The 20281-nt window shown below is 36.8% G+C and overlaps 2 pseudogenes; one reads left to right on the top strand and one right to left on the bottom strand.

Moving 5' to 3' along the window:
- Positions 1-797: 797 nt before the first annotated feature.
- Positions 798-1475, bottom strand: LOC124961685 (swi5-dependent recombination DNA repair protein 1 homolog; annotated as a pseudogene).
- Positions 1476-3137: 1662 nt separating this feature from the next.
- LOC124961335 (ADP-ribosylation factor 4-like) lies at positions 3138-3660 on the top strand (annotated as a pseudogene).
- The last annotated feature ends 16621 nt before the right edge of the window (positions 3661-20281 follow it).

Genomic DNA, 20281 nt, shown 5'->3' on the forward strand with positions numbered 1-20281 from the left:
GGATAAACACAAGTTGTTGAGTGTCTAAGTTGCAAATTTGTGCAAAACAAATCTTAAGAAATTTGCATTTGTTATTCACTATAACACTTATTTAAAGTTATTTAGAAGTTTTTTCGAGGTCAAAATTTAAAATACTGATATAAAACCAGAATTTAATTCTCTATGTTTAAAACAACAAAGCTTTCTTAAAACATTGATCTGCTCTTACTTATCAAGATAATTTTTTTATCTATTAGGTTTTTATTGCTTAGGAAACTAAATTTTAAGAGTTAGAGTTTGTTTAAATGCCTTTCAAAATCTTTTAAATGATTGTTTAAAAACTCTGTATAAATGATTGTTTAAAAATGTTTGTAAAACAAGTTATTTTGGTTACTACAGAATACACAACATCCCAAATATGTGTGACTACATATATATACATATGTGTATATGTATATAATCTGAGGGCTAGATATACAAAGATTTATAGAATTAAAGTTTTGTAGGTTTAATACAGGTAAAGTAAACAACGAGTGCATCTTCTATACAATATAGATTTTATCTGAAACTTAAACATATAGAATGGTCAATAAACTTTGGCATTTCTGCCATTTGTATTTGGTTTACCTCTGTCTGCTTTGTCTGTTATTATATATATAATACACACTTGTACAACAGATAATGAGTCTATTTTGATCATTACCATTGTTTCCCTAATCTTCTAAGCCCTAATGTGCATATTTCCCCTTTAAAATGTGCAAGTATCTTGTCATTAAGTTGTCATTTTCAAAGATATTTCTCAAGAAAAAAATTATGAATTAAACACCTGTAAATTCTTCTTCACGTCTGGTATAATGCAACAATTGATCATCCAGCCCATAGTGGTCTATTGATTGAGTAAGGCTTAGTTTCTTGTTCTCTTCTGACAAAACTGACTAAAGCTCATAAAGCGACAGCTGGCTACATTTTCTCCATTTCCATATTAACAACTCTAACTGAGACAGGTTATTTTTTAATCTATACATTTTGACTAGTTTTAACCTTTGAAGAAGTTCTTCTTTGTCCTGAACCTGCTTCACCAATTCTGCTTTTTCTTCGTTTAACTCTTGTTTAGGATTCTCAAGTCACAAAATCAAGTGACTCAGATTTACATGCACTGATATTCTTGGTATTTTTCGAATGTGCATGTTCTTCAGATTCACTGCCTTTGTTTCTAGAACTTTCTTGAAATTCCAAAGAGTTTTCTTCTTTTGAAGATGCTGGTTTCTCTGAAACAGTCTGATCATTTTCTTCCTTCTCTACTTTAAGACGTTCTATCACACTGCAACAGGAATTAAAGACAATCTTGTTTTCCTTAATTTGTCTTTAAGTGTTGCACTCGTAGGTTGTTTTTGTGAACTATCCGTGTGGGGAGGTGGTGGCTCCACACAGGCCTGTGGAGTCGTGGGCTGGATCACAGCCGAGTTTGATGGACTTTGCATAGTGGAAGTGAGATCTTGATTTACTTCTGCTTCCTCGTTTTTGTCCCCAACACCGTCCTCCTGGCTCGGGTCAGGCTGGTCTCCGTCACCGCAGCACTGGCTTGCCTCAGACGTGGTGGGACCAGAAGTGTACAGCTTGCAAACGCTCCTAAGGCAGAGACGTCGGAAGAGCGGCGTTGGGTTCCAACGCGCTAGAAATCGACCGGGGAGTCCCTGCTCGTTCCGCTGAGCAAGTTCCTAGCCTTGCTGCCCCAAATCCAGCGGTCCCGTCGCTAGGGGTCCCACGCTGTCCGCCTTGGAACGTGGCTTCACACTATTTAGCCAATCTGGGGTAAAATGTGGACAAACGGGACTCGCTGTGGCGCAGGACCCGAAGCTGTGACACTAGTTATTAAAGACTATTTTGTATGTTAACTGTATTCACATTTTTAAAGTGTACCATCTTTTTAAAATGTAAAGGTTAGAAGAGCACTTTACCAAGGTAGTGTCCTCCAGACTATAATTGTTAGTAGGATAATCTTTTTCAGGTGTATATAAAAATAGATTAAAATGAGTGGGATTTATTTATGTCATTTAATATTTTCTAACTTCATAAAACTAACTTATTAATAAGTTATATGTGAAGAATTATGTTACTCTTTACACTTGAGGCCGGAAAGATTTGCTTAAAGGTTGACAGTGTTGAATATGGAAACTATTTGCTGTTTTTTTTTTTTTTCCACACAAAAAAAGGAAATTAAGAGTTCTGTTGGAAAGAACAGAAAAGGGAAAAAAATAACAGAATGAATCAAACATTACCCTATGTAAATTTATGATTACACAAATGGTATGCCTTTACGCCATGTACAAATAGAGAAACAACATGTATCCCATTTGTGTACAATAAAAAAAAAAAAGAGTTCTGTTGGATTCATGTTTCAGCTGTAATGATATTATGTTAACTGATATTCCAGTACTCAGGAAATAATGTTTTCTTATACTCCTAAACAGAATGATATTTAGAAAGAAAGCAAAGATTAGCTTCAAATGAAAAACACCTAATTTTTCAAAAGGCCAGTCTCATCTAAGATAAGGTTCTGCCTCTTGCCCTTCTCCATATTAGGATGACCCCAATGTAGGCTAAATTTTAATTTATGTAAAGTTCTGTGCAAAAGAATAATTCTTTGTGGTAAAGATAACTGTGATCCCAAATAGAGATATAATGCAAAAATAAGTAAGGTTTTGAGAAAATTATGAAATGTATTTAAAAATTGCAATGTCTTTTAAAATGAAATTGAATTTGTAAAAGACGTGTACATGATTGAATTGGTAAACCTTTTTCATAGAGGCTAAAGAGATATCAAAGATGTAGTAGTTACTATAAAAATTATATTTCTTGACTCAGAGCTATTATACAAACTAAATATGGTTTTGCTCTCATTAATTTCATTTTTAAATCCTTTTGAAACTTTATAACTGATTCACCAAGCAGGTCCTCTACCCACTAGTTCCTGTCCTGAAGCGTCATGACATCAATGACGGCCAATGAACTGTCCTTGCCACCCCCTTTCTGCCTCAGCTCTTTCTCTTCCCTTTTACTGAGTTGTTGGGTGTGTGAAGGAGAAGGCCTAGAGACATGGAACACTTTTCTGCCTATCACAAGTGCCGCTGCCACCACAGTCTTCACCATCTTCTCTCTTCTGCCTGTTGGGCAAGAAGCAGATGTGTATTTGATGGTTGGATTGAATGCTTCTGGTAAGTGACCTTTCCGTATAAACTGAAGTTAGGGGAGATAGTCACCACTACCACTGGTTTTAAGTGGAAACAGTAGATAAAAGAACATCTGTTTCACAGTATAGGATGTTGGAGGTCAAAATAAAATTAGGCCTCTGTGGAGGCATTACTTCCAGAATACCCAGGCTCTTATTTTTGTGGGAGATAGCATTTATTGTGGAAGAATTCAGGAAGGAGCCCAAGTACTGCAGAGAATGCTTGAGGAAGATGAGCTGCAAGATGCAGTGCTTCTGCTTTTTGTGAACAAAGAGGATTTACCAAATGCTATGCCTATCAGTGAAATGACAGATAAATTAGGCCTTTACTCTCTTCCTAATAGAACAGGGTATGTTCAAGCCACTTGTGCTACACAAAGAACTGGTCTTATGAGGAACTTGACTGGCTGTCAAATGAACTTTCAAAACGTTATATGAAACTGCATATCTAACCAAGGATACCTTTTCATAGAATTGGTCTAGGTTTGCTACAACAAAATTAGTTTTGATCTTGGTTATTAAGCTGTATCTGGGACTGATTTGGGCAGAATATTACAGTGTTTAAACTTAGTTTGTTGCCAATTATTGTTTACCAAGTATACTATTGCTTTTTAGCAATATGCTTGGTTTTGAAGAAATTCTCCTTGGAGAAAAAAAGTATCCTCTTTTAATTTGTACTTCCTTTAAACCTAAATGCCTAGACATAGCTATTGTGACACCGTTAAATAAATCAGTTTTGAATGTCTTTTGAACCACCCCAAAAATAATATTTTAAAGTTATTCCCTTGCTACTTTACTGATATCTATATCATTCCTGGAACAGTCTGTTGATTTAAACATGTAGCATTCCATTTGTATTTATTTCTATCCCTTGCACGTGTGTGTATGTGTGTGTGTGTATTACTAGAGATTTAATCCAGGAAAAGTTGCCTGTGCAACCAATGTTCTGCCAAAGGTTCTGAAACAAAGGGTATCCAAATAATAACCAGCTTAGAATAAACAAGACTGACTTATCAAGTCAGTCTTCATAAACACAGACTAACAGCTAGGCTAAAATAGACAAAAGAGTACATAAAACAATTGCCTTAAACCAGAGTGCACTTTCAGGTTCATAGACCATGCTGTACTATAGTAATAAATAATCTGTTTTATAGGTTCACATATATATATATAAATATATATATATATATAAATATACATATATTTATATATGTCACAAGACACAAAATTCTACCTAAGAGGCACTGACATAGAATTAGTGCTTTCCATTGATCCATGCCCTTGCCTGCAAAAATTAATATGATGGCAAGGTGTAAGCACTAGAAAAACTGCAACCAAATTGTGCAACTCCTGCTCCACCTCTATTCCAGGAACTCTCCCTCTATAAATATTAACACCACAACCAAAAAGTCTCTCCCTCTGCAGATGGCTCATATTCTCCCTTGAATATGTTTCTTACTTCATCCCACCTCAAAAAAAAAAAATCTTCCCTGAGATAGCCCATGTTCTCCCTTGAATGAATATCTGCTTTCCTAAATGTATGTCTGTGTCTCAAACTGGTAAGTGCCGAAATTCTTTCCGTGATATATGACAAAAAAAAAAATCTTCTCCTGAATCAAGATCCCTCTCTTTGGGAACTACTCTGATCTCCAGTGACCACACCACAAAGTTATAGAATCCAAACTTCCCTGTCAGACAAAGGGCAGGTGCTCAAGTTTGTTTGAAAGAAACTGAATTGTCTTAAAATAGTCCCACCAACAAGCGAAGTGGAGGGCAAGGCTTAATGTTCAGTGCTGAAAAGAGCTTACCAGGGGTCAGAATCCATGACCTAGATAATCCAAAAGCTTATTTCTCTATTTCATCAAATGACGTTTAAAAAACAACTGCTGCCATCCCAAACTGGAAAGAAAGGAAGAGACGCCCAAATGAATGAAATTTTGGAAGCTAGATAGATTCTCCCCTCTCTGCCTTCTCTATTCTTGGATCACCTGCCTGTGAGTGATTAACACCTAAAGAATGTGCTTTCTTCTGTTGCAGTTTGCTAAAGCTGTTACTGGAGTCCTAGGACAGAAGCCTGTTTCTGGGACTCCAAAAAATCAGATCTATATTCTTGCCCCCCCCCAAAAATAAAAAAGATAGGATAACATGGAGGCAACTTTAATCAATGTAGCTACATTGGTAAAACAAGGGGACCCATGTCCTTAGTCCTGTCTTTGAGGGGCTGAGAGAGACCCTGAGCTAATATAATAAAGGGATTTAGGGCCAGAGTTGGGGTTTTCCATACCTGGAAACTTTTCACATGTGACAAAATAGGTGATCTTGAGCAGGTATGGGCTGACAATTATTTTCTCAGGATAGGTCAGGTTTTTCCTTGTCTGGGCTAAGGAAATTATTGCCACCTGGGTGTAGCCTGATTCATCATAGGATGTTTATTGGATCAGACATTCTTCCTAAAATCCCAGGTGGTTAGGAGAGAAGGTGATGAATGAAAAATGGAGGCTGAATACTTATCTTTATTTTTTTTTTAGCTTCATCAAATTTTTACATATTTGTGCCTCAAAGGGTACTATCAAGAAAGGAAAAGAGTTGAAGGATGGGAGAAAATCTTTGCAAATAATACATTCAATAAGAAACTTGTATCTTGAGTATGTAAAGAACCCTTACAACTTAATAAAACACACTTTAAAATGGGCAAAGGACATGAATAAACATTTCTTCAAAGAAGATACACAAATGGATACTAAGCACATTTTTTTCAAATATTTAAAAGTATTTTAAAATTTGATCTTTTAGATATTCATGACAGTAGAGTGTATTTTAACATATTATACATCTATGGAGTATAACTTACTCTAATTAGGATCCCATCCTTATGGTTGCACATGATGTAGAGTTTCACTGGTCATGTATTCATATATAAACATAGGAAAGTTATTTCTGATTCATTCTACTGTCTTTTTTATTCTCATCCCTGTCGTGTCCCTCGCCCGCAAGAAAGCACGACACAGGAATCTTCCTTCAGCAGTTTAATAAGGACCTTAATATTATAAAACCATGGTTTTTCTTCTTCTCTCTCTTGAGCCGAATTCATACACTTTTATACTCTTGCAATAGCCAATCTACTCCTGCCACTTGGCCTATGTTCATAGGTGCTCCCACTTGCAACAGTTGGCTTAACCAAATATGGGCTTGTTTACCTAGAAAGCACTTCAGGAAACCAGCGCCATCTTATCATGGTGGCGAGGCGGCTCGCCACACATCCCCCTCCCTTTCTTCCATCTAATCTATCGAACTTTTATTCTTCCTTTGCCCCTCCTTATTATGTGTTAGCATCCACATGTCAGAGAGAACATTTGGCCTTTGGTTTTTTGAGACTGGCTTATTTCACTTAGCATGATAGTCTCCAGTTCCATCCATTTATCTTCAAATGCCATAATTTCATCTTAAGGTTGATTAATATTCCATTGTGTATATGTACCACATTTTATTTATCCACTCATCTGTTGAAGGGCACCTAGCTTAGCTATTGTGAATTGAGCTGCTATAAACAATGATGTGTCTGTGTCACTGTAGAATGCTGATTTTAAGTCTTTTGTGTATAGACGAAGGAGTTGGATAACTGGGTCAAAAGTGATTCTATTCCAAATTTTCTGAGGAATCCATACTGCTTTTCAAAGTGGTTGCACCAATTTGTAATCCCACCAGCAATCTATGAGTGTACTTTTCCCCCCACATCCTCATTGATATTTTTTCTTACTTGTATTCTTGAAAATTGCCACCAAATGCTAATCTTTTACCCTGCTTTTTTTTTACTACCCATAAGTCATTTCAGGCAAATGTGAAGAAACTAAATTCTTTTTACAAGTTTATTGATTACCTGAATCTGAAGTCATTCGGGGAGTTATAACTTTAGAATGGACCATTTCTTTGCCTTTTATGACACCCATCAAGCCACAAAATGTTCTGTGGGGAGGATTATCCTTCACCTACGAAGGCCATAAAAGAGCCTTGATCTTTCCCTCTCTCTCTCCATTTCTCTCTCTCTCTCTCTCTCTCTCTCTCTCTCTCTCTCTCTCACACACACACACACACACACACACACACACACACTCCCATAGGTAATTCTTAGTAACATACCTAGAATGTAGCCTCCTAATCCAGACCTCCAGGTCAGGAACTCCAAAGGTGAGGACCTATATTGATGGATTTGACTTTTACTTAAAATTTTGGTTTCTATTTAGAGTATGACAGATAGAAATACCTGTTTCACCTCTTCTTTGAAGTTCAAAATTGAGTTACATACTCAAAATGAAAGGAATTTAAAAAATTTTTTGATTGATATCTGAGGAAAATATGTGCTCCCTGATTTATAAAAAAAAGGACATGTGAAAGATAATAAAATTAAGGCCGAGATGTATAGTTCAATTATAGATTACTTGACCTGGCCTGCACAGACACAAGGCCCTGTGTTATATTCCCCAGAATTCCAAAGAAAAGAAGGAGGAGGAGGAAGAGGAGGAGAAGGAAAAGGAAGTCTGGTAGTGTTACTCAGTGGTGGCATATTTTCCTAGCATACACAAGGTCCTGAGTTCCATTCCCAGAATTATATAATTTTTTAAAGGAAGAAAGAAAATAAAAATGGACAACACAATCTAATGAATAGGTGAGAATATTGGGGTTACAATGCCCTGCAGTTAAGGCAACTAAAGGCAACTGTCTTTATCCTGTGAATCAAGCAATTATGAAGACAGTAATATGCTTCTGAATGCTTTTTAAGGTCCACCTACTTTCCTCAGAATGTCTGCAGGAACTGAAAAAAAAATCAGGACATTAAACAAGAGACTGCCCTCTTCCCTCCCTCCAAAAAAGGGGAGAAAAAAATCAAGATAGTGATTACCCTAAATACTAAATAAGTATGTATGTCTCCACTCACTCATATTGGATAAACATATGCAATATTTTTATTTTGTTTTGTTTTGGGTTCTGGTGTTAGAGATTTAACCCAGAACCTCACAAATGTCTTGTCTTTGTTCATTCCTCAATATTGGGGAAATTAGGGTATTAATCAATAAGGCTCTATAGATATCCTATCCAAGTGGTAAACTAATATATAAGAAGGGAGACCAGCAATTTCTTTAAACAGTTAGTATGTAAGTGAAAACAACTAGATTCTTAAGTCTCAAAGTAAATTACTAAGCAGAATATAAGGTGGAGTCAAAAAGATGATGTCTAAATTAATAAATTATGGGGTTCTTTTTTCTAAATGGCTCTATGAGTATGACTTTCTTTTACCCATTTTATAGCACATTTGCCTCTGGTTATACTTTCCTGTTATGTGTTCAGGACCAAGTAGTTAGCCTGATATTGGCTAAAAAATAACCTGGTTACGTTTTTACTGTGAATGCCAATATAGGCTCCACAATATAGGCTTACTTACTTTTAGCAACTCATGAGGAACTTTTTGATTAATTTAGCTTGATTCTATATCAGCTGGGTCATTTGCCAGGATTGTGAAGAGTCTCAATGACCACATGGCTTCAACTGGAAACATTGGACACCTTCCCCCCTCCAAAGGCCCTCCATTTTGCAGAACATGTGCTGGTTGTTCCTAGCACCTGGGACGTTCACAATACCTCTGATTAGGAGAGCAGGTGACTCACCAGAGTTCCAGGACCCTTTAGAAAAGTTCTGTTACTCCCTGGGTCCTAGCTAACTTTGGAGGAGAAAAGCCAAAATATCTGCTCTTTCCTTTAGCCCTTCTATTTTCCTTGATTTTGACCTCCAAGTTTTGAAGGTTACTAAATAACCCAGAAACCCATTTTCTCTAATCTTCTCTAGTGACTATTGGTCAGTGTTCCTATTAGGAGTCAGTGCCATACCTAATATGCCCTGTTGATCATGGCTATTATCTTGAAATATGACTCGGGTTATTCTGTTGAAAGTGGTACTTCTGTGAAATGTTAACTGGCAACAGTTACAAAGTTTTACAAAGAAAATATAAACCATCATTATTAAATCCAGTTTATCTTTAAAATAAATGCAATGCCTTAAATATAAAGGAGATTCAGTTTTCTTGGTAGAATAAACTTGTTTACAGATGTACTCCCTGAGTGACCAGTGCCCACTCTTTTTAATGATCAGTGTCTCTGTTCAGAGTTCAAGCATATCTAATTACTTTAAATCAAAGATGGTGGCCATAATGCAATTAGGAACACCCAAATATAAGCCTGAAAAAAAAAAAAAAAGCTGTCATCACTCACACTTTTTCTTTGGAGGATACCAGCTTGTAACGTTTTCTCTTAAACTTTGTACTTTATAAGGTTTGTACAGGTCAGCAAAATTCAGAATCCATGCCTTGGTAGGGTAACTATAATTATAAGGTTTTGTCTTTCACAGATCTACATAGGTTACCAGCATTAACAAAAATTAAAGGATAGTTCTTTTTCTTCACAAACATTATGCAACTTGTTTTTATTTACAATCTTAGTTTTGATTTATCTTTCTTTTCCTGTTTTGAACTTTAGAACAGAAATATTACTTAACCATACAAATTCTTTTCTTATCCTAAAACATTCTCCAAAATATGTTCTCATACTCAAAATCTTCTCATATCCCTCTACTACCCCTCTCTTCTGAGTTTTAAATTCAAGAGATTTTTACCACTGTGATACAACCATAGCCTTTTTTATTTTTGATTTTGGGACAAGGTCTCACTAACTTCACAAGTTGTCCTCAAACTTGTGGTCCTCATACCTCAGATTCCAGAATCTCTGGGAATACTATGTGTGCCATGGTGTGCTCATATTTCTTTTTATTGCCTGCTGATTCTTTTCTGCCCTTCTGTCTTAAGTTTGAAACAATACTTTCAAAATTTCTGAATTTAGACTAATTACTTCTTTGGTGTATGGAGGAGGACGAAGGATTGGAACAACTGCGGGGTTCTCTGGCCCAGGTTACTCTCAGGTGGGCCCTAAAGGTTCCTTCTTCAAACCCCCTTCCTGACCACCCTAAGGGGTATCTAGGGTGATTGGTTGACAAATGGCACTGAGGGAAAGCCCGGATTACATTTTCCTCCGTATGGGCCAGGCACACTTCCCCACATCCATTCTCTCCTGGATGTTCCCCTTCCCTCCCTGATCAGACATTAACAATTCAAATTGTAGGATTAAGAGAAAGACATGGGATGATTAGTAAAAAAATGCAAAGGTTCCTTTTGTTGCATAGGTAGCCTTCACTATTCTATCTAAACTCCCCCCATTTACTACTGTTCCTTTGCTTAAATGTGCTGTGTTCTCTTTAAGCTGCAAGAGGGAGGCATTTAAAATCAACCCCTCCCATAAGACCCTCCAAGAAAAGGACATTATACACCTAACAATCAATAGATGTCCTTTTACTCTCTGGAGATTCCTTTAGTTCACAGGCAAAAAAAAAAAAAAAAAAAATAGACAAAAATGTGCAATTTTTACTTTTGTTGTGTCTTTTTTTTTTTCATAATTAGGAGTGTATAGTGGCAGGGAGAAAAGCAGTAATGTCCTTCAGTCTGCATCCTCCAAGGGTCTCTAGCATAGGACAAACTAGGATTCTACCCCTTTGCCAAAGAAGGCCAGAAATAACTTTGGCAAAGTGAGGTGGTGAGAGACAGTTTTTTTGGGCTGTATTGAAGCTCATACTTAGGGAGAAATCCATAATACTACTTCTCACTCAGATCGGAGCTTCTCTCTCAACAGTATTGCCAAGTTCACCACTAACCTGTATACTGCAAGATTACAAATGATCAAAAAAAATTCCTTTCATATGTTACCAAGTTTGGCCTCAATCTGTACCATAAGAGGAGAAAGCCTTAAGGAATCACCTACTAAGGGAGGAAAATCAAGGTGAACCTCCCAACTTAAAACTGATAAGAATGAAATTAGGGAGATTTTCAGAGGATCCAAATAAATATATTGAGATGTTTCAGAACTTATGCCAGGTATTGAACTTCACCTGAAAAAAATATGCTATTACTTAACCATCTAGAGCACAAGCAGTTCCCAAAAACCATTCTAACTGGGGTCCAAATAATGAGCAGGATGCCTGGAAAACTATTATACAAGACCCTCAGGAAAGTCCTGCTATTTTACTGGAGAGACTCAGGAAGGAAATAAGAAAACACACCACCCTAAATCCTGAATCCACAAAGGGCCACCTACTTTTAAAGGATAGATTTATCATTTGGTCAAACCCAAACATTTAGAAGAAATTACAAAACTTGGCATACAGCCCTGATCAATCCTCAGATGATATCATCCAGTTTGCATCTTCCATTTTTTTATAATAGAGATCAAGAGGAAAAGACATAAAGGGAGCATAAAGACAAGAAAAAGGGCTTATTAAAGATCATACAAAACCCCAAATGGCAGGAACATTTAGTACCCTGTAACAGCCCATATAATACACCCATACTTGGGAGTTTAAAAGCCAAATGTCCCCAAACTTTAGTTCAAAATCTTAGGATATTTAATGAAGCAGTCAATTCCCTCCACCTTGTAGTTCTTAATTCATATACTCGGTTATCTGAGATTTCAGCTGCTGCTTGGTTTACTGTGTAAGATTTTAAAGATGCCTTTTTCTGTACACCCTAGACTCTCAATCAGAATAACCATTTACCTTTAAGGAATCAGATAGTGGATCGCAATTAACTTGGACATTGTCGTCTCAAGGATTTGGAGATGGCCCTCACCTATTAAGACAACCCTAGCTAAGGACTTAACAGAATTCAGGGATAAAAAATCTGTAATTGTTCTCCAATATGTAACTGACATCCTTTTATGTGCCACCACATAGGAGGAATGTCAAAAGGTCATTACGGAGCTCCTACACTTCTTAGCTGATAGGGGTTATAAGATCTCAAAATAGAAATCTCAATTATGCCATCAACAGGTTCAATATGCAGGATTACAACTGTTTCAAGGAACCTGCAAGCTAGGACAGGAGAAAAAAAAAAAAAAAAGAACAATCCATGGGACAATATCCTCTACCCCAGACCATAAGGTAATTTAGAGGCTTCCTAGGGATAACTGGATACTGCAGGATTTGGATCCCTCAGTTTGGGGAATTGCTAAGCCTCTTTACATTCTTCTTATAGAAACTACACCAAGGAACAACTGCCCTGATATGGGAACCAGAACATACTAAATGTTTTTGAGATATCAAAAAGGAGACTTACTTCAGGCCTCTGCCCTCAGCTTACTGTGGAACAAGATTTAACCTGTTTGTCACTAAGAGGGAAAATAAAATATTCACTCAAAAGTACTGGACAAACCAGCTCAATAGTCAGTGGCATATCTCAGTAAGGAGTTTAGCATAGTAGCTTCATTCTCAAAAGTAATGAAAAATAAGGTCTCATAATTTTCTTCCAACATCCAAACATGTTCAATTACCAACTGGAAATATGGTCAAAATGCCCTAGGCATGAAGTTTCTGCTCAAAACCAGCAATTTCCCTCAACTCCTTCCAGATATCAGTCAAGGCTTACATTGAAATGTAAATGGAAGAAGCCTGCAGGTAGGAGACCAGTCTCAGATACAAGGTGTGGGGGGGTGGTGAAAAAAAACTTTTATCTGAACTCTGGCTATTCTAAACCAAAAAGTAAGTTTAGTGGCCATGTCATTTTTTCTAGGACTCTTGTTTTTTCCTTATTTTCTATTTTTTTGTTTGTTTTGTTTTGTTTTTATTTTAATTTATTTTTATTGTAAACAAATGGGATACATGTTGTTTCTGTTTGCACATGGAGTAAAGGCATACCATTTGTGTAATCATACATTTACATAGGGTAATGATATTTGATTCATTCTGTCAATTTTTCCTCCCCCCACCCCTCCAACCCCTCTTTTCCGTCTATACAGTCCCTCCTGCCTCCATTTTTGCACCCCTCCCACGCCCCATTATGTGTCATCATCCGCTTATCAGCCAGATCATTTGTCTTTTGGTTTTTTGAGATTGGATTATCTCACTTAGCATGATATTCTCCAATTTCATCCATTTGCCTGCAAATGCCATAATTTTCTTTTTCTTTATAGCTGAGTGATATTCCATTGTGTATATATACCACAGTTTCTTTATCCATTCATAAATTGAAGGATATCTAGGTTGGTTCCACAATCTGGCTATTGGGAACTGAGCAGCTATGAACATTGATGTGGCTGTGTCTCTGTAGTATGCTGATTTTAAGTCCTTTGGGTATAGGCCAAAGACTGGGATAGCGGGGTGAAATGGTGGGTCCATTCCAAGTTTTCTAAGGAATCTCCACACTGCTTTCCAGAGTGGCTGCACTAATTTGCAGCCCCACCAGAAATGTATGAGTTTACCTTTTCCCCCACATCCTCTCCAACACCTATTGTTGCTTGTATTCATGATAATTGCCATTCTGATTGGGGTGAGATGGAATCTTAGGGTAGTTTTGATTTGCATTTCTCTTATTACTAAAGATGGTGAACATTTTTTCATGTTTGTTGATTGCTTGTAGATCTTCTTCTGTGAAGTGTCTGTTCATATCCTTAGCCCATTTGTTGATTGGGTTATTTGCATTCTTGGTGTAGAGTTTTTTGAGTTCTTTATATATTCTGGAAATTAGTGCTCTATCTGAATTATGAGTGGCAAAGATAGTCTCCCACTCTGTAGGCTCTCTCTTTGCATTGCTGATAGTTTCCTTTGCTGAGAGAAAGCAGTTTAGTTTGAATCTGTCCCAGTTATTGATTCTTGCTTTTATTTCTTGTGCTATGGGAGTCCTGTTAAGGAAGTCTGATCCTAAGCGAACAAGTTGAAGATTTGGACATCCTTTTTCTTCTATAAGATGCAGGGTCTCTGGTCTGATTTCAAGGTCCTTGATCCATTGTGAGTTGATTTTTGTGCAGGGTGAGAGATAGGGATTTAATTTCATTCTGTTGCATATGGATTTCCAGTTTCCCCAGCACCATTTGTTGAAGAGGCTATGTTTTCTGTGTTGCATATTTTTGGCACGTTTGTCTAGTATGAGAAAATTGTATTTATTTGGGTTTGTGTCCATGTCCTCTATTCTCTACCATTGATCTACCTGTCTATTTTGGTGCCAATACAATGCCATTTTTGTTACTATTGCTTTAGTAGTATAGTTGAAGTTCTGGTATTGCAATACCCCCTGTTTCATTCTTCCTGCTAAGGATTGCTTTATCTATTCTGGGTTTCTTATTCTTCCAGATGAATTTCATGATTGCTTGCTCTATTTCTGTATGGTACATCATTGGGATTTTAATTGGAATTGCATTGAATCTGTATAGCACTTTTGGTAGTATGGCCATTTTGACAATATTAATTCTGCCAATCCAAGAACATGGGAGATTTTTCCATCCGCTAAGGTCTTCCTCAATTTCTTTCTTCAATGTTTTGTAGTTTTCATTGTAGAGATCTTTTACCTCCTTGGTTAGATTGATTCCCAAGTATTTTTTTTTTTTTGAGGCTATTGCAAATGGAGTTGTTTTCCTCATTTCTCTTTCAGCTGTTTCATCACTTGCGTATAAAAATGTTTTAGATTTATGCGTGTTGATTTTATAGCCTACTATTTTGCTGAATTCATTGATGTGGTCTAGAAGTTTTCTGGAGGAGGTTTTTGGATCCTCTAAATATAGAATCATATCATCAGCAAATAGTGACAGCTTAAGTTCCTCTTTTCCTGTTTGTATCCCTTTAATTTCTTTAGTCTGCCTAATTGCTCTGGCTAGAGTTTTGAGGACAATGTTGAATAGAAGTGGTGAAAGAGGACATCCCTGCCCATTCCCATTTTTAAAGGGAATGGTTTCAGTTTTTCTCCATTAAGAATGATGTTGGTCTTGGCTTTAGCATAGGTAGCCTTTACAATGTTCAGATATGTTCCTACTATCCCTATTTTTTCTAGTGTTTTGAGCATGAAGGGTGTTGTATTTTGCCGAACGCTTTTTCTGCATCAATTGATATAACCATAAGATTCTTATCCTTAATCTATTGACATGATGATTTACGGATGTTAAACCATCCTTGCATTCCAGGGATGAACCCCACTTCATTGTGGTGCATGATTTTCTTAATATGTTTTTGGATTCAGTTTGCCAGTATTTTGTTAAGGATCTTTGCATCTATATTCATCAAGGATATTGGTCTAAAATTTTCTTTCCTTGATGTGTCTTTTCCTGGTTTGGGTATGAGGGTGATATTAGCTTCATAGAATGAGTTTGGTAGGGTACTGTCCTTTTGTATTTTCTGGAATACTTTGAGAAGTATTGGAATGAGTTCTTCTTTGAAGGTCTTATAGAACTCGGCTGAGAATCCATCTGGTCCTGGACTTTTCTTGGATGGTAGGTTTTTAATGACTTCTTCTATTTCATTGCTTGATATTGATCTGTTTATATTGTGTATGTCCTCCTGGTTCAGTTTGGGAGGAGCATATGTCTCTAGAAATTTGCCAATGTCTTCGGTAGTTTCTATTTTGTTGGAATATAGATTTTCAAGGTAGCTTATCATTATGTTAAGTATCTCAGTGGTGTCTGTCATGATGTTTCCTTTTTCATCATGAATTTTAGTAATTTGAGTTTTCTCTCTCCTTCTCTTTGTTAGTGTGGCTAAGGGTTTGTCTATTTTGTTTACTTTCTCAAAGAACCAACTTTTTGTTTTGTCAATTTTTTGAATAGTTTCTTTTGTTTAAATTTCATTGATTTCAGCTCTGATATTAATTATTTCCTATCTTCTACTACTTTTGCTGTTATTCTGTTCTTCTTTTTCTAGGGCTTTGAGTTGTAATGTTAGGTCATTTAGTTGTTGACTTTTCATTCTTTTCTGGAATGCGGTTCATGCAATGAATTTTCCTCTTAGTACCGCTTTCATAGTTTCCCAGAGATTTTGATATGTTGTATCATCGTTCTCATTGACCTCTAAGAATTTTTTTTATCTCCTCCCTGATGTTTTCTGTTATCCATGTTTCATTCAATAGCATATTATTTAGTCTCCAGGTGTTGGAGTAATTTCTCTTTTTTATTTTGACATTGATTTCTACTCTCAGTCCATTATGATCTGATAGAACACAAGGCAGTATCTCTATTTTTTTGCATTTCCTAAGGGCTTCTTTGTGGCATAACGAATGGTCTATTTTCGAGAAGGTTCCATGTGCTGCTGAGAAGAAAGTGAATCCGCTTGTTGATGGATGGAATATTCTATATATGTCTATTAAGTCTAGGTTATTGATTGTGTTATTGAGTTCTATGGTTTCTTTGGTTGGTTTTTGTTTGGAAGATCTATCTAGTGGTGACAGCAGTGCATTAAAGTCACCCAGAATTATTTTGTTGTGGTCTATGTGATTCCTGAAATCGAGAAGGATTTGTTTGATGTACAGGGATGCACCATTGTTTGGGGCATAAATATTTACTATCATTATGTCTTCCTTATTTATGGTTCCCTTAAGCAGTATGAAATGTCCTTCTTTATCCCTTCTGACTAACTTTGGCTTAAAGTTTACTTTATCTGATATAAGGATGGAAACCCCTGCTTTTTTACTGAGTCCATGTGCATAGTAGGTTTTTCCCATCCTTTCACCATTAGTCTGTGGATGTCTTTTTCTATGAGATGAATCTCTTGTGGGCAGTGTGTTGTTGGGTCTTTCTTTTTAATCCAATCTGCCAGTCTATGTCTTTTGATTGATTAGTTTAGGCCATTAACATTCAGGGTTATTATTGAGATATGATTTGTATTCCCAGTCATTTGGCTTATTTTTAGTTTTTAAGTTGGCTTGGTTTCTCCTTTGAGTGGTTTTTCTCTAAGGTAGTTCCTCCCTTTGCTGACCTACATTGTTGTTTTGCATTTCCTCCTCATGGAATATTTTGTTGAGAACAGTCTGCAGTGCAGGCTTTCTATTTGTAAATTCTTTTAACTTTTGTTTATCATGGAAGGATTTTTTTTCATCTTCAAATCTGAAGGTTAGTTTTGCTGGGCATAGGATTCTTGATTGGCAACCATGTTCTTTCAGAGTTTGAAGTATGTCATTCCAGGCCCTTCTAACTTTTAGAGTCTGGGTTGAGAAGTCAGCTGCTATTTGTATTGGTCTCCCCTGTATGTAATCTGATGCTTTTCTCTCACGACCATCAAAATCCTATCTTTATTTTGAATGTTAGGCATTTTCATTATAATGTGCCTTGGTGTGGATCTGTTGTGATTTTGTGCATTTGGTGTTCTGTAAGTCTCTTGTATTTGATTTTCCATTTCATTTTTCAGGTTTGGGAAATTTTCTGATATTATTTCATTGAATAGGTTGTGCGTTCCTTTGGTTTGTATCTCTGTGCCTTCCTCAATCCCAATAATTCTTAAATTTGGCCCTTTCATGATGTCCCATAGTTCTTGGAGATTCTGTTCATGATTTCTTACCATCTTCTCTGTTTGGGCAACTTTATTTTCAAGATTAAATATTTTGTCTTCATTGTCTGAGGTTCTGTCTTCCAAGTGGTCTAGTCTTTTGGTGATGCTTTCCATTGAGTTTTTTATTTGGTTTATTGTTTCCTTCATTTCAAGGATTTCCATTTGGGTTTTTTTGAGAGTCTCTATCTCTTTGTTGAAATGATCTTTTACTTCCTGAAGTTGCTCTGTCAGCTTACCGGTATTATCATTCATTGCCTGCATTTGCTCTCTTATCTCATCCTTTGCTTCATGAATCATCTTAATCATGTATAATCTGAAGTACTTTTCTGACATTTCTTCTAACATACTGTCATTGGATTCTATTAATATAGAATCTAGATTTGTTTGGATCATTTTCTTCCCTTGTTTTTTCGTGTTGTTCATGTATCTTCCCCTCTAGCAGTGCAGATCTGGGGTATTGCAGATTTTCCCCTATAGGCTTATAGTGGCCCTATAAGGTTTCCAAAACCTTTTCTGGGAGATCAATATTAGCAGTGCCCAATTCAGACACTATGCAATCCTAGACCAAATAGCTCCTATGAGGACAATAACAAAATTGTCATAATAAACAGAATGAGTTCAAATATTATCTTCAGTAAAACAAACAGGTTTGCAATAAGGTCTGCAGTTTCTAATGAAGGACAAAGGGGATGCAGAGGGATGTAGAATGTGACTGTTAATGGGATAAGAAAAGATTATACAGAAGTTCTAGATGATAGAAAGGGTGATAGTGTAATAGAAAGAAATTGGATATTAGCATGCAAAAAAGGGAGAAAAAGACTCTGAGGGAACAGGTAAACAAAAGGAAAAGAGAGCAAGAAAAGTAAAGAAATAAAAACTTAAAATTTTCAATAAGGAGAAAAAAGAAAATCTACAGTATAACAGTCATGTAGAAATGAAAGCTCTCAATGTTCAGTAGCCTGATGCATCAGAAGTACCTGACAATGAGCTCCAAGTCTCCAGCAGGCATCTCAGGATGGGTTTTGCTCCACCCAAAGATCGGAGCTACGGCTTCCAGGATTATCCAAGATGGCTGCTCTGGCTTCCAAATGTGTTGGCAAATGGGGAGCTGCAGCTCAGGGTGAGGATGTGGTCAGCTGGAGGTCTTTGAGGAGCAATGCAGTTGGTCAGGTAGGTGTCCTGGAGTTCGGGTGTGTTTGGTGTGGTTGTGGGATCCTGGAGTCCAGGTGCAATCAGTCGGTCTGGGGTCCCGGTGATAGTGCACAGTCAGTTGGTCTGGGGGTCCTGGCAACAGGGAGTAGTCAGTCGATTGAGGGTCCCAGAGGCAGGGAGTGAACAGTTGGGCTGAGGGATTCTGGAGATGGGGCTCAGTTGGTCCAGCCAGGGGTCCTATGGGGCCTGGCTGTTGTCTCAAAATGGCAGCAGCCACATGTAATCAAACCTGCAGGTACTGTAACAGTGAACTTCCAGGCAACAGCAGGCAGCTGGTGCTCCACTGGCGGTCAGCGATCAGTTTGCTGACTGTTGTCGGACGTTTGGGAGGTGAACCTTGTGCATTGGGTGATGGATAAGTGTAAGGCAGGTGATGGACAGGTGAGAGACAGGCAAATGGCAGATGATAGGTGCCTGACAGTGAGCAATCTGCACTCAAAAAAGGCGTTGATGTGCTGGCAGACTCAGGTGATCACAGCAGAGAAATGGGTAAACAGCAGGGGATCGATAAGCAACAAAAACTGTCTCACCAAGAAACAGATATCCTCTGCTTGAAACCAGAGTTATGTAGTGACAAGGAACACAGACTACCTCTAGTCTGCTATCCTGGATCTGCCAAATTGTATATTTTTTGATCCCATAATTTTAATGTTTTTCTGATCAGTCCTCTTTTTATTCAACCAGTTTTTTTTAAACATCTGTAACATTGCAATGGAGATTCACTTACAAAAAGCTACAAGGCCCTTGCTTTTGTGTTATGTGTATATCATGTTGTCTGTCTATATATGTGCATCCACATATTATGTACATCATATATAAATGGGCATATAGATAATGAGCACTCATGAATTAAAATTAAAAATGGATCCATATACCTTTAATTTATGTGATTTTAAAAGCTTCAATTTAAATTGGGAAGCAAATAATGGTAAAATGTCTTTAAAATCACTTAACTCAGAAATCTAGGTGGTCAAACTAATAAAATGTTGATGTCTATAAAATATCTAATATCAATTGTTCCTATGACTTTTCTTCAACAGAGAAGAGATATAAAATACTGTTCAATTAACTTGTCTGATATCTTGGTTTTAATAGTAAAATAATTAAATTAGATTTGACATGTGGAGGATTATTCAAATGTGTTTGTTAGAGGCTTCTGATTAATTTACAAAGTTAAAATGCTAACTGTCAAATATAACATCAAGTACTCTCCACTCCTTAAATTCCAATGGGTGATACACTTGAATATTATTTGTGTTTTCACAAATTGGTGAACACAAAGGTATGATTCTATGTATAAAGGGTACAAAAATTTCAACTGTGTTTTGATTAGAATACTGTAAATAATATAATGTATCTCATCTTCATAAAATGGATTAATTTATCTAAATTCTGAAATATATAAAGATTGTTTTGAAATGTGAACAAAAAGAGGGGCCAACAGATAGGAAAGGGAAAAAAAACCAGAAG

The sequence above is a fragment of the Sciurus carolinensis genome, chromosome 12 (assembly GCF_902686445.1).
Source record: "Sciurus carolinensis chromosome 12, mSciCar1.2, whole genome shotgun sequence".
NCBI lineage: Eukaryota > Metazoa > Chordata > Mammalia > Rodentia > Sciuridae > Sciurus > Sciurus carolinensis.